Consider the following 10,852-nt stretch of genomic DNA (forward strand, 5'->3'; position numbering starts at 1 on the left):
ATCTCTGTGATGGTCCATTACGGCAGACTCAGGGCTTCAGTGTTCTTCATCTAGAAAGATGCCCAAGAGATCTTGTAACCTTCTTGCAGATCTCCTCCAGATAAGAAAACAAACGAACCCCCAGATAATTGTACACCTCAGAGGCATTATCCTACTGAAGGCCAGTCGTGAGGGCGAGAATGGACTGGGAATATGGGAAGAGGGCTTCATATGTGGAGTTTTCTTTTAACTAAAGAAACAGGGAGTCACGGAATGTTCTGGAGCTGGGGTGACAAGGCTAGAGAGATGCCTACGGAGAGGAACAGCGGCTGGGGGAGAAAGGACAGGAGTAGAGCCGACCAGTAAGGACACCGGGGCCATGCCTAGGGGAGCCCTGCTGAGGCTTGCTGGCTCACGCAGCAGTGGGCAGGGCTGAGGAGAGGAGGAAGGTGGGTAGAACCTGTAAGAGCCGGCCACAGAGTTGAAAACACCATCAGGGATAAAAGGCCAGGCTCCCAGAGTTCAGGATGCATGCTCAGAAGCCACGTCCAAGAAGCCAGTTTCCCCTTTCAAACTCCTCTGGAGATGCGACTCCGTGCTTCCCACGGGCTGCGGACAGAGCCAGCGGCCTGTGGCTGATGCGTCAGAAGAATCGAGTAAGGGAACTCAGAGCAAGACTCTTGCTCCGGTTGGTTTTTCTGGCTTCAGAATCCTAACAAAGGCTTCCCATCATAATGCAGTTAGGTCTCCTGGATGAGCAACGTTGGAAAAAATGGAGGCTCCAACATGAGCTGGACAACTTCCGACTTTGTCAAAAAAGATGTTAAACTGCAAATGTCAGGGATAGTCTTGATCATTCATAAAAGAGCCGTAAACACCAAGACAAGTAGGAAGGCCATTTTAGAATAAAGGGCAGTTCTGTGAAATGGACAAGTTTTGGCTTTAAGAAGGAAACTCACCACATTTTCACTTTTCTTTCATTACACTGTGAATGGGCAGAAATTCTGTCACATGCCTGGTCTGTGGGGACCAATGGTTTATGTGACATTCCGAAATGGTTCCCTGCGTGGTTTGGGCTATAAGAATCAGACTTCATGACCCCAGATCCAGCTGCCCGGCTTCTAAGAGCAAAAACAAAGCTTGAGGTTTCTTGGTGTGGGTGTGTCCAGCATGGAAAGGCAGGGCAGAATCAGCCTTTTCTTGCCCTCTTAAAATGCAAGTGATAAACCACAAAGGATCCTAGAACAAATGGTCTCGGATTGAGATTTTCACGTTCAATAATTTCATATTTAGTCTAGCGGGTTAGTGATTTTTTTTTCTTAAAAGGAAACTGCAGCCAGAGCTAATTGCTCAATCTGAAATATATCTGGACATTGTTTAGATGTTGGAAAGGAAACAGTGATGTTGGAGAGGTTTAGCAAAAAGAAGGGCATTAATTTAGAAAAAAAAAAAAAGAAAAGCAAATGTAAATTAATAGAAAATGTAGCCCCAGATGATTTCCGTAGTGCTGATGTATACAGCCAAAGAATGAGCACCCTATTCTGTGCTTTCCTTGATATTTTTCTGATTTCTAAAATGTAAAAGGAAATTCATCAGCACGGGCTCAATCCATTCCCATCCATTGATTTGTTGGCCAATCAATGGCCATTGTAATCTGAAAAAAAGAACACCAGTTTCGATGAACCTTTCCAAGTGAGGCCGTGTTCAGCTAAGCTTAATAAAGAGAAAAACAGCAAGGACCATCTGGAAAACACTCTTCCGGAGTCGCGAAAGATAGTGGCAGCCTTTGCCCAACCTGCTATAAATAAGTGTCTCAGGAAAAAAAACACCCGATTTTCAAATCTGTTTCTACTTAATACAGCTGCGATGGAGTTTATTTAGCTTTTCCCTATAGCAGGAGGACTGTTTGCATTTTTATGACAAGGGTCTAAATGTGTTTCACAGCCACTGCCACTGCCATTAGTTTGAGGAACCACACACCACTTGGACCTGTCTGTTTGCTTCTGCGGCACACAGCGGTGGCCCCGGTGGCCTCTACGCCACGAAACTGGCCTCCAAAGCCCAGATTTATGATCCTGCTTCCTCTCCCAGTCTTGCAACCATCACCCAAATCCTGGCTGCCTACTCAGAATGACCAAGTGTCCTGGGCTACGAGTCAATTATTTATCTGCCTGGACTTGGCACGCCGTGGATGTCTGCCAAGCTCACTGCCTCTTCCTTCAGGACGACAAGGAAGGATCGACCTGCTCTCCAGGGGAGGCTAGAACTCACCCATGCAGGGTGTGCTGCTGGCTTGGCCCACCCCGATGTCCTCAGCTTTTCCACCTCTCCTCACTGGCGGAGCCTGACCCTCGGGATGCCTTCAGACACTCCTTGGGAAAGGTCAGTCGGCCTCGATGGCCGCACCATGACCCTGCCCGCACTGAGGTCGGCACTGAGCGCCGCCCATGGCCCATTGCACTCCAAAGACCGGCAGGACACACTGACCTCAGGATGCTTGCCTGGGTAACGTGTGACCCACCTCTCTGTTCTCCCTCTGGGACAGCGCGCATCCCAGTTCCATGTTTTAGCCCCAGGATGCCTCCCCTGAGAATGCTTAACCCTTCTCTCTAGCCTTTCAAGGGACCCTCCGAAAGAGGAAGGCTAAAGGCTTGTCCCAGCGGCAGCCGTCCCCCTGCTGCTGTTGACCACAGGCACTACCAGGTCTATCTGCCTACAGGGAACTGGGGAGGCTGAGAAGGACCACCGAGATCTGAATGCCCCGGCATCTTGAAAAATACCCCATCTGCCCACCACTGACATTCTCCCTCAACAGCCCTGGAAAACATAGACATTAGTGGCGGGTAAAGGGCTGCCACGATCCGAAATGAGTCTATTACAGGGTTACGCACAGAGCTCTCCCAAGTACACTAACGGGCTAAATTAATTGGTTCAGGCTTAAGATGCTACAGGAGAAGTGACAGTGGAGAGGGGGTAGGGTGGAAGAAGATGCCTGCTGGCTTTGAAGGCATGCCTGGAATCAGGTGCGCATGAAAAAGAAATTAGGGAGGAATAAACCTGCTCTATGAAAAACCAGAAAAGCCCTTATTATAACAGTACCCCTACTTACCTACACCTTATTTAGTTGCCTGCCTTAAAAAAAAAAAATCTCTCTGCTTATACAATCTTACAGACTCATCCACCAACCTTAGAGTGAAATCAGGCAAATGACACACCTCCAGGTGTTCATTCTTTGCCCCCATGAACAGTATATATAAAAGTCTGGGGGATAAACTGTGTCCTTTACTATTTCAAAATCAATTCACCAAAACCCACAAATTACTTATTAAACCTTGGTCTACACCAGTGTTTCTCAACCAGGGGCGATTTTGCCTCAGAGAGGACATTTGACGAATTCAGGAGATATTGTGGATTGTCACAACTGCGGTGGCCAGGAACAGTGCTACTGGCATCCAGTGGGTAGAGGCCAGACGGGCTGCTGATATCCTACAGCGCACAGACCCACTGACCCCAACAAGGAAAAATCTGGCCTAAAATGTCAACAGGGCCAAGGTGGAGAAACTATGTGCTAGATAAAACCAAAATGCTCAGCCTTTAATATTCATCTATTTGGCAGTCCTCAAAGGGAGAAGATGTCATTTCCCTTGACATTTAAGGTTGGTTTACATATACGTTAGCTAAGGACATGTTTATTCCTTTCCAAACAAGTGCCATAGGTTCTCAGTCTGGACCTAGGAACATTAAAGAAATACTGTGAGAGGGGTGCCTGGCTGGCTCAGCTGGTTAAGTGCCTGACTCGGTTTTTAAAAATACTTATCTTTTTGAGAGAGAGGGACTATGGGGGAGGGGTAGAGGAAGAGAATCTTCAAGCTGACTCCACCCCCCTCCCCCACTGTTGAACAGGAAGTCGGAAGTCCAACACAGGGCTCAACCCCACAATCCATGGGATCATGACCTGAGCCTAAACCAAGAGTCAGATGCTCAACCGACTGACCTACCCAGGCACTCCCATGTACCTGAGTCTTGATTTTGGCTCAGGTCATGATCTCAGGGTTGTGAGATTGAGCCCCACGTTGGGCTCTGTGCTGGGTATGCAACCTGCTTAAGATTCTCTCTCTCCCTTGCCCACTGCTCACATGCTCACTCACATTTTCTTCCCCCCCCTTTCTCTCTCCCCCTAAAAGAAAGAAACAAATACCGCAGTGATGGCAGGGGTAGATAGGGTGCATTTTAAATGCATATTTCATCAGTCTAAATGGATGGAAATTAATATCCCATAAAATAAAATGATTCTCTAGTTATGTTCCATACAAAACCAAAATCAATACATCGTATTTTACTTAACCTGCAATTAGAGCTTTTTAAAAAAACGAAAACAAGGAAATGCCATTCTTTTCCATTTCTTGCTAACTGGGTACACATTTCTGAACATGAGGCATAGAAAACAAACAAGCAGACAAAAACCTTTTTTTTTTAAAGCAGATTTTTCCAGAGCATAAAAAGCTTCCTGAATCATTCCATTTTATTTATTGTAGATTCAATCATTCTTAGTGAGCAAAACGTGCAGCCCATTCTCTTGGTTATGCCTGCCTGGCTTTCCAAATGCCCTCAAAACTGGGATGATGAATCATATACTTTGGCCCCACTGTGTCAATTAATAGTAAGCGAAGAATCCCACACAGCCAAGACAGGACTTTCTGCCTGATGTTTCTGTGTATGTGGGAGCGTGAAGTTGGGACAGAGGGCGGGGGGGCCGTCCTTCAGCCAATTGTTTCCAGAGCGTCTTAAGTGCAGGTGTTGAGATTCTCTTAACTTCCTTCAGTTCTAGAATATTCTGTGTGGCTCTACGGTGCCCCTAACATGGGGGTGGGCTTTCTTCAGGAGAAATGCAGGTTCCTAGAGTTGGCCTAGAGCTTCCAGGCTTCAAGTAGGAAGGAAACAATGGCTTACAGTTATACATCATGACCCTACCAGGCCACTATTCCTTTCTCTGAATTATACGGCCAAAGTAGCCATTCGCACAAAAGTAAAAATAACAACAACGACAAAAACGCCCCCAATGCACCCAGTCTTGGCTGCCAGCAAGGCCCGAATCTGCTGCTGAAAAAGAGCAGTTGCTGCAGTGCAGCTGGAGGAGCTTTTCCAGGGAACTGGTAATACCCTGGCTGTTAATGAATTATTTTTCGCCAGAATGTCGGATTCTTCCTGTGCTCCAGTAAACAGTCTGCGTCTGCCATGGGAAACAAAACCAGCTCCTTCCGAGGAGCTCAAGGAGGTCAGCCAAGGGTCCCCTATGGGGGCAGCCCCCTCAGGGGCCAGAGCCACAGGGCCTGACCTATAAATCACCGCAGCCCCAAGTTCATTAATCCAGCCTTTTCCATCTACTTGGGCCGTGCCCATCTCCCAGGGAAGGGCCCAGGAAGACCACAGCGCTGGCTGGGAGCCTCCCCCCTTCCCCAGCAACCGTCCCTTTGTCCGATTTCCTCATCTGCACCACCGTGGTGTGTGAAACTGGGCTTCCTTGCATTTATTCTGTTTCTATCAGAGAAACTGTATGTATCTCCTTGCTCTTGTTTTCATCAAGCTGTCAGGAAATCACTATGTGCATACTCTTTTCCCCTTTCCTTTCTATAAGATTGGCTCCAGCCCCAAATAACCCACTCTCACCATTAGGGTGCCTACTTGGGACACTCTTCTCCAAGCACAAATCCCCAGGAAGGATACTCCTAGACAAGGTGTTCAGGAAATCAGCTGCTCAGGCAAGAGACAGCTCTCCACTAGATAAAGATACCAGCCTGGGGGGGGGGGTGAGATGGCAGAGAGGAGAGGAAAGGGGTCACTTCACTCAAGCCAGCCCTGCCCGTTCCCAGCCCTGCCTTGCTGTCTGAGCTCCCCAAAGTTTCAGGAGCCCACACTCCTCGGGGGAACCTGACCGACCAAACATGTTCATGGAGAGCCTTGATGAGGCAACTCCCCTCCAAATAACACCTTAGCTACCGAAAATCAAAGTTGCCCGAGACCAGGCTGCCAGCCCGTGCCTCCCATCTGCCATGGAGACAGAGGGTCTTCATGTCCCCTAAAGTACCATGAGGCTGAAGGCACAGGCTGGTTTCTCTAGTTGGCTCTAGAGAAACACTGCCTAACAGAAATAATATGTTGTCACTTTTCTGGTAGGCACATGAAAAAGAGAAAAAGAAATAGGTGACATTCATTTTAATACTGTAACTTGTTTGACCAATATAGTCAAAATATTATCATTGCACCACGTAATTAATATAAAAATTATTAATGAGCTATTTTGCATTCTTTTCTTTTTGTACTGAGTCCTAGAGATCACGTGCATACGTTATCCCGCTGGCGCTTCCTACTCTGGACTAAGCCACCTTCCGACTACGAATAGCCACATGTGACTTGCGGCTACTGTAGGAGATGGTGCAGATAATGGAACATTTCCATCATCGTAAAAGGTTCTATTAGACAGTGTAGTACAAGACCAAAAAGCTGTGGGAAGAAAGAGTGACAGGTGAGAGCAGGGTGAGCCATCAAGTTCCTGGAGCTAAGAATTAAAGCAGAAATGGGAATGGCAAGGATTGGGATATTCTAGAAGCCCAGACCTACTATTAAGGGGAGATTAAAATGGGCTTTTATGAGAATCCCAGGGCCCATGCCTACATTGTGGGGGGGGATGCCCCACAGCAGTGGGAAAGCCAGCAAGTATAATAATTGGTCAAAGCATCTCTGGGTTGAGCCGCCCCCATCTTAGCTCTTCTGATCTGCTTCAGGCAGGGGCTGGGGCAGAAGATCGCCAAAGTCACGTATGTTCTTTCAATAACAATTCTGGGTTTGCAATCTAATTTGGTGAAGCAGATAAGGAAACATGATCAAATTATGTGCGCCTGTGTTTGCCCATGTATGTGTGTTTGTGTGTGTGTTCTTGGTTGGAGAGGGAAGGAGGGTCATGTGCAAAATCCAGAAGTACAAATGCAACCACCAAAATCACCTCCTCGCCAGTTGCCATCAGAACACAGGAGAGAGGTAGATTCAAGAGGCTCATGAAAAAAGGCGGAGCCACAAAGGAGATGCTTTGGGTCTAGAAAGAACGAGATGATGGGCATCCAGGCAGATGAACAGGTGAGAGGAAGAAGTGGTAATCTTATCTCCAAAGACAAGAGCTGCCAACTCTATTGCAAGGATGGCACCCTGAACCCCAAATCAAGCTTAATTCAGAATCCCATGCAGGCTTTTGTACAGGGGAGAGGATAATTAGCCAACTTCTGCCCTCCATGAGCCTCGAGAGCCTCATTCTCAGAGGTCCCCTGATCAGGGAGGCAGCAGAATCACATATGGATTCCAAACCTGGTTCTTCCAGTGGCTCCAGAATTTCTAGCGGGTTAAAGGCTACCATCTTGTTGGAAAGGGACTAAGGGACTTGTGTACATGATGCATGTGCGTGGTAAGATCTCATCTCATTTTTATTGAGAATTTATTTATTCAAGACAGAGTCAGAAATACTTTACCCATCCTTCGGTCCTTCCATGGAGAGCTAATTATTTAATCTGTCTAAGCTCAGTTTCCTCACCTGTAAAAAAGGGAATGCTCTTGCCCATACCACATAAACTTGTTGACTTGGACCTACCACAAGCTAGAAATGGAGCACGACACCAGGAACTCCAAATCCCCAAGCAAAGAAAAAACATCTCTGGATTTCTCCCTGCTGAGTCTCCCTTGATGATGACTTACAGCTGCCTCCCCTCCCCCCACCATTTGCTCCATCAGTTCCATCACTTAGTCACTCAACTCCTGTTTATTAAGCAACAGTTGGGCATTGGAAATTCCAAGATGACAAGACACAGTCTTTCCATCTGAAATAGTCTGGGACTATCTGGGGTCTATGCACTTGGCACGTGAGCATGTACCCTGGCTGACTGGGTTGCCTCACTTGTAGGCTCCCTGCTCCCAGGCTGGGAACCACAGTTTTTGAACATGGAGGGGCTGAGGACTCTGGCCTTTGGGAGAAATAAATAAGAGACTTGGAAGAGGGGTTAGAGGGATGTGCTGCTCCTTTAATTCATAACCACCAAAGTCGGGACTCAGACACACGACTGGAAAGTTCTCTGAGCCTCAGATTCCTTATCTGGAAAATCATGCCTCCATCACATCATGGTTTCCCACATGTGAAGCGTTTGGCAGACAGAGGACAGCGACAAATGTTAATTCCTTTCCCCTGCACTACCCTCCGCCCCCCAGATCTAAGGTTAGGGAAGGAGCCAGAGAACAGACACTGGCTCTTTTCTTATTATACATTCAGAGCATGCTGTGTGTGGAGATGGCCACATCCAGAATAACCTCCATTCAGGATCAGATGGAGTTGGGGAGGCCAGTCCCATCTAGCTTTCGGGGGGCTGCAGCTAGGGCTCTGTCAGCTCTGTCACCTCATCACACACCTCTTGCATTTTCTTTTTCTTTCTTGCTTTCCAGACGCCCTGTCTCAGAGGCTGTTTTCTGGCTACAAGACTTTTTATTTATTTTCGAGTTTTTGCCCAAATGCCCACTGACCAAGTTGTTATACTGGTGACTGGCATCACCTGGAACTCTGTTTTCTCATTTTTTTTTTCCTGAGATGGGCAGGTTTTCTGGGGCCAAACCTCAACAGCAGGACGTCTGGTGCTTCTTTGCTTGATAAAGGACCACCCCCATGTTGCATGGGCTGGTGCCAAGCTCCAGTCTGACGTGGCTCACCGTGCTCGGGCTGCCTTGGAATGCCTCTAGTAGGCATCAGTCAGGATGAGACACAAGTGGCCATTTGTAGGATATTTAAGGGGGGGGCGGGGTGTGGATTCGGGGTGGGTAGGTGGCCTCTTAGGGCTTCTAAGGGGCAGGGAAATTGAGATGGCACCAGCTGTGTGTTTTGTGCGTTCCAGCCTACCCCCGACTTCTGAAAGTGGCACAGCTCCCCCCGCTCCTCTTTGAGAAGAAAAGGCAAATGACAAAACAGTGGGGCAGGGGCCACAATGCTGCCCTGGTGAGTGGCTCCCACCCGCTAGCCTCCCCAGAGCCCCCTCCCACACTGCCACCCCTCCGCTGTACCAAAAGCACATCACAATACACTTGCAAAGTTATCCCAAGTCTCTTGGTCAATCAACAAACGATTCTGAAGACTCAAAAGGAGGAAGAGAGGCATTTAGCCCACGCTGGGAAGGACCTGCGAGAAGCAAAGCAAACCTTGCATGCAAGGCTAAGAATTGTTTTCTCCCTGCTGGCTGCTTTTCTCTCTGTTCTAAAGAGAAGCTTCCAAAATCAGCTAAATAAAGGGGTCACACCAGAGGATGAGAGATAATGCTAAACCAACAAAAACAAAGACCCAAATGAAACAGAGCGAGCCATGAGAATCCGCGGTTATCAAAACTTTGTTTGGCCGTATCTATTTATCATCGCTGCACACCCGGGCTCTGCGGAATATCATTCTGTTGATGTCACTTATCCTCAGCAAAATATTTACACGTCCTTAAAAACGCCAGATGAGGGGGGCTGGCGGCAGGGCGCCCCTCAAGCCCCTCCGCGGAGGTTCTGGGCAGACCGTGAGATGCGGGCACGACAGGGGGTGGCTCCAGCGGGCACAGGTAAGAGCTACCGACAGTTCCCGGAACCCGGCCACCCAGGAGCTGCGCTCCGCCCTGCCCACCTCTCCCCTACCTGACTGCAAGCAGCAGAACACACCCGTCCCCCCCCCCCCATATGGTGTCAGCGCCTCCTCCTCCTCTCCCTGCCTTTCTCATTGATTAAGTTCTCAAACCATTGTTAAAGCCGGGTTGCTTTTCCCTGGAAAACTGGGCTGAATTCATTAAGCTTTCCCCTGCCACAAAAGGAATATTCATAAAAGTTTGGCAGGCAAAAAGGGAGGCTGACTGCATGCCATGGGGTGGGTGACAATTCGCTCCTCCAAAGCCACCTTCTTCTTCCGTGCCCCATCCCTCTCTCCATCCATCCGTCGTGCCCCAAACCTACTCCAGGGACTTCTGATAGGGAAACACAAAGCAGCAGCTGTTTGGCAACATTTCTACCCCTCGCCGGCAACTGTGGTGGGATGCCATTTCCCCACCCAGGCGGAGCTTATCCTGAACAATAGTCGGGCTTTAAACGGCAAACAAGCAAACACACAGAGCACAACCCCAACCCCGAAAAAGCCAACGCCGAGGGAAGCGGTAACTCCCTCCGCAGCAAAAGGCACCGCTGAAACGCACGCAAAAACGCTGCGAGAACGCTGCTCGATGCCTAACATGGCAGAAAGCCCGAGCTGGTGCGGCCACCCCGGGTCTGGGCATTGGGGGGCACGAAGGCTCCCGGGACGCCGACGCACACTCACCGGGCTTCGGGGGGATGCGGGGCTGGCCGAGCGTCACAAAGACAAGCCCAGCGCGATCTGGCAAAACCCAACTTTCCACCCGGCTCGCCAGGGCCGCCAGATACGTCAACAGAATCCATCTTTCGAAGGGCCTGGAAGGCGCCGGGTTTTCCGGGCCGGGGCAGAGCGGCAAAGCCGGCGGCGGCCCGGTGCGGTGCCCGGGCGCGGAGTCCGCCGCGCGCCGCCCTCTGTGCCGGGTGCCAGCGCTGGTGGCGGCCCGAAACCCACTTCGGGGCCCCCGCCCCGCCGGCCGGCGCCGCCTCTCCGGACCCGCCAGCCAGTGCGCGGCGCCGGGAGCAGGAGCGGGGCCCGGGGACGCCGCACGGGTGGCGGCCTCGGGCCGCGTCCCCGCCCCCGCCCGGCCCTCCCAGCTGGCCCCGGCCTCTGGGCGCCGTCCTGCCCACGGGAGCAGGCCCCTCCCCGGGCGCCGGGCCCCGCCAGGCGCGCCCAGCCCGGCGCGCCCCCTGCGTC

The 10,852-nt window shown here is 50.1% G+C and overlaps 1 protein-coding gene across 2 annotated transcripts in view; it reads right to left on the reverse strand.

Moving 5' to 3' along the window:
- Positions 1-10,852, reverse strand: part of RAI2 (retinoic acid induced 2) — a 58,728-nt gene that overhangs the window by 47,661 nt on the left and 215 nt on the right. Inside the window, exon 1 of one of the 2 annotated variants that reach the window (XM_059157394.1) lies at positions 10,343-10,694. The exons of the other annotated variant lie outside the window; for it this stretch is intronic. The gene's annotated coding sequence lies outside the window, so the exon portion shown is untranslated. Of the gene's footprint in view, positions 1-10,342; positions 10,695-10,852 lie in introns of those variants that run through there. 2 annotated transcript variants of the gene reach the window in all.

The sequence above is a fragment of the Mustela lutreola genome, chromosome X, assembly GCF_030435805.1.
Source record: "Mustela lutreola isolate mMusLut2 chromosome X, mMusLut2.pri, whole genome shotgun sequence".
Lineage (NCBI taxonomy): Eukaryota > Metazoa > Chordata > Mammalia > Carnivora > Mustelidae > Mustela > Mustela lutreola.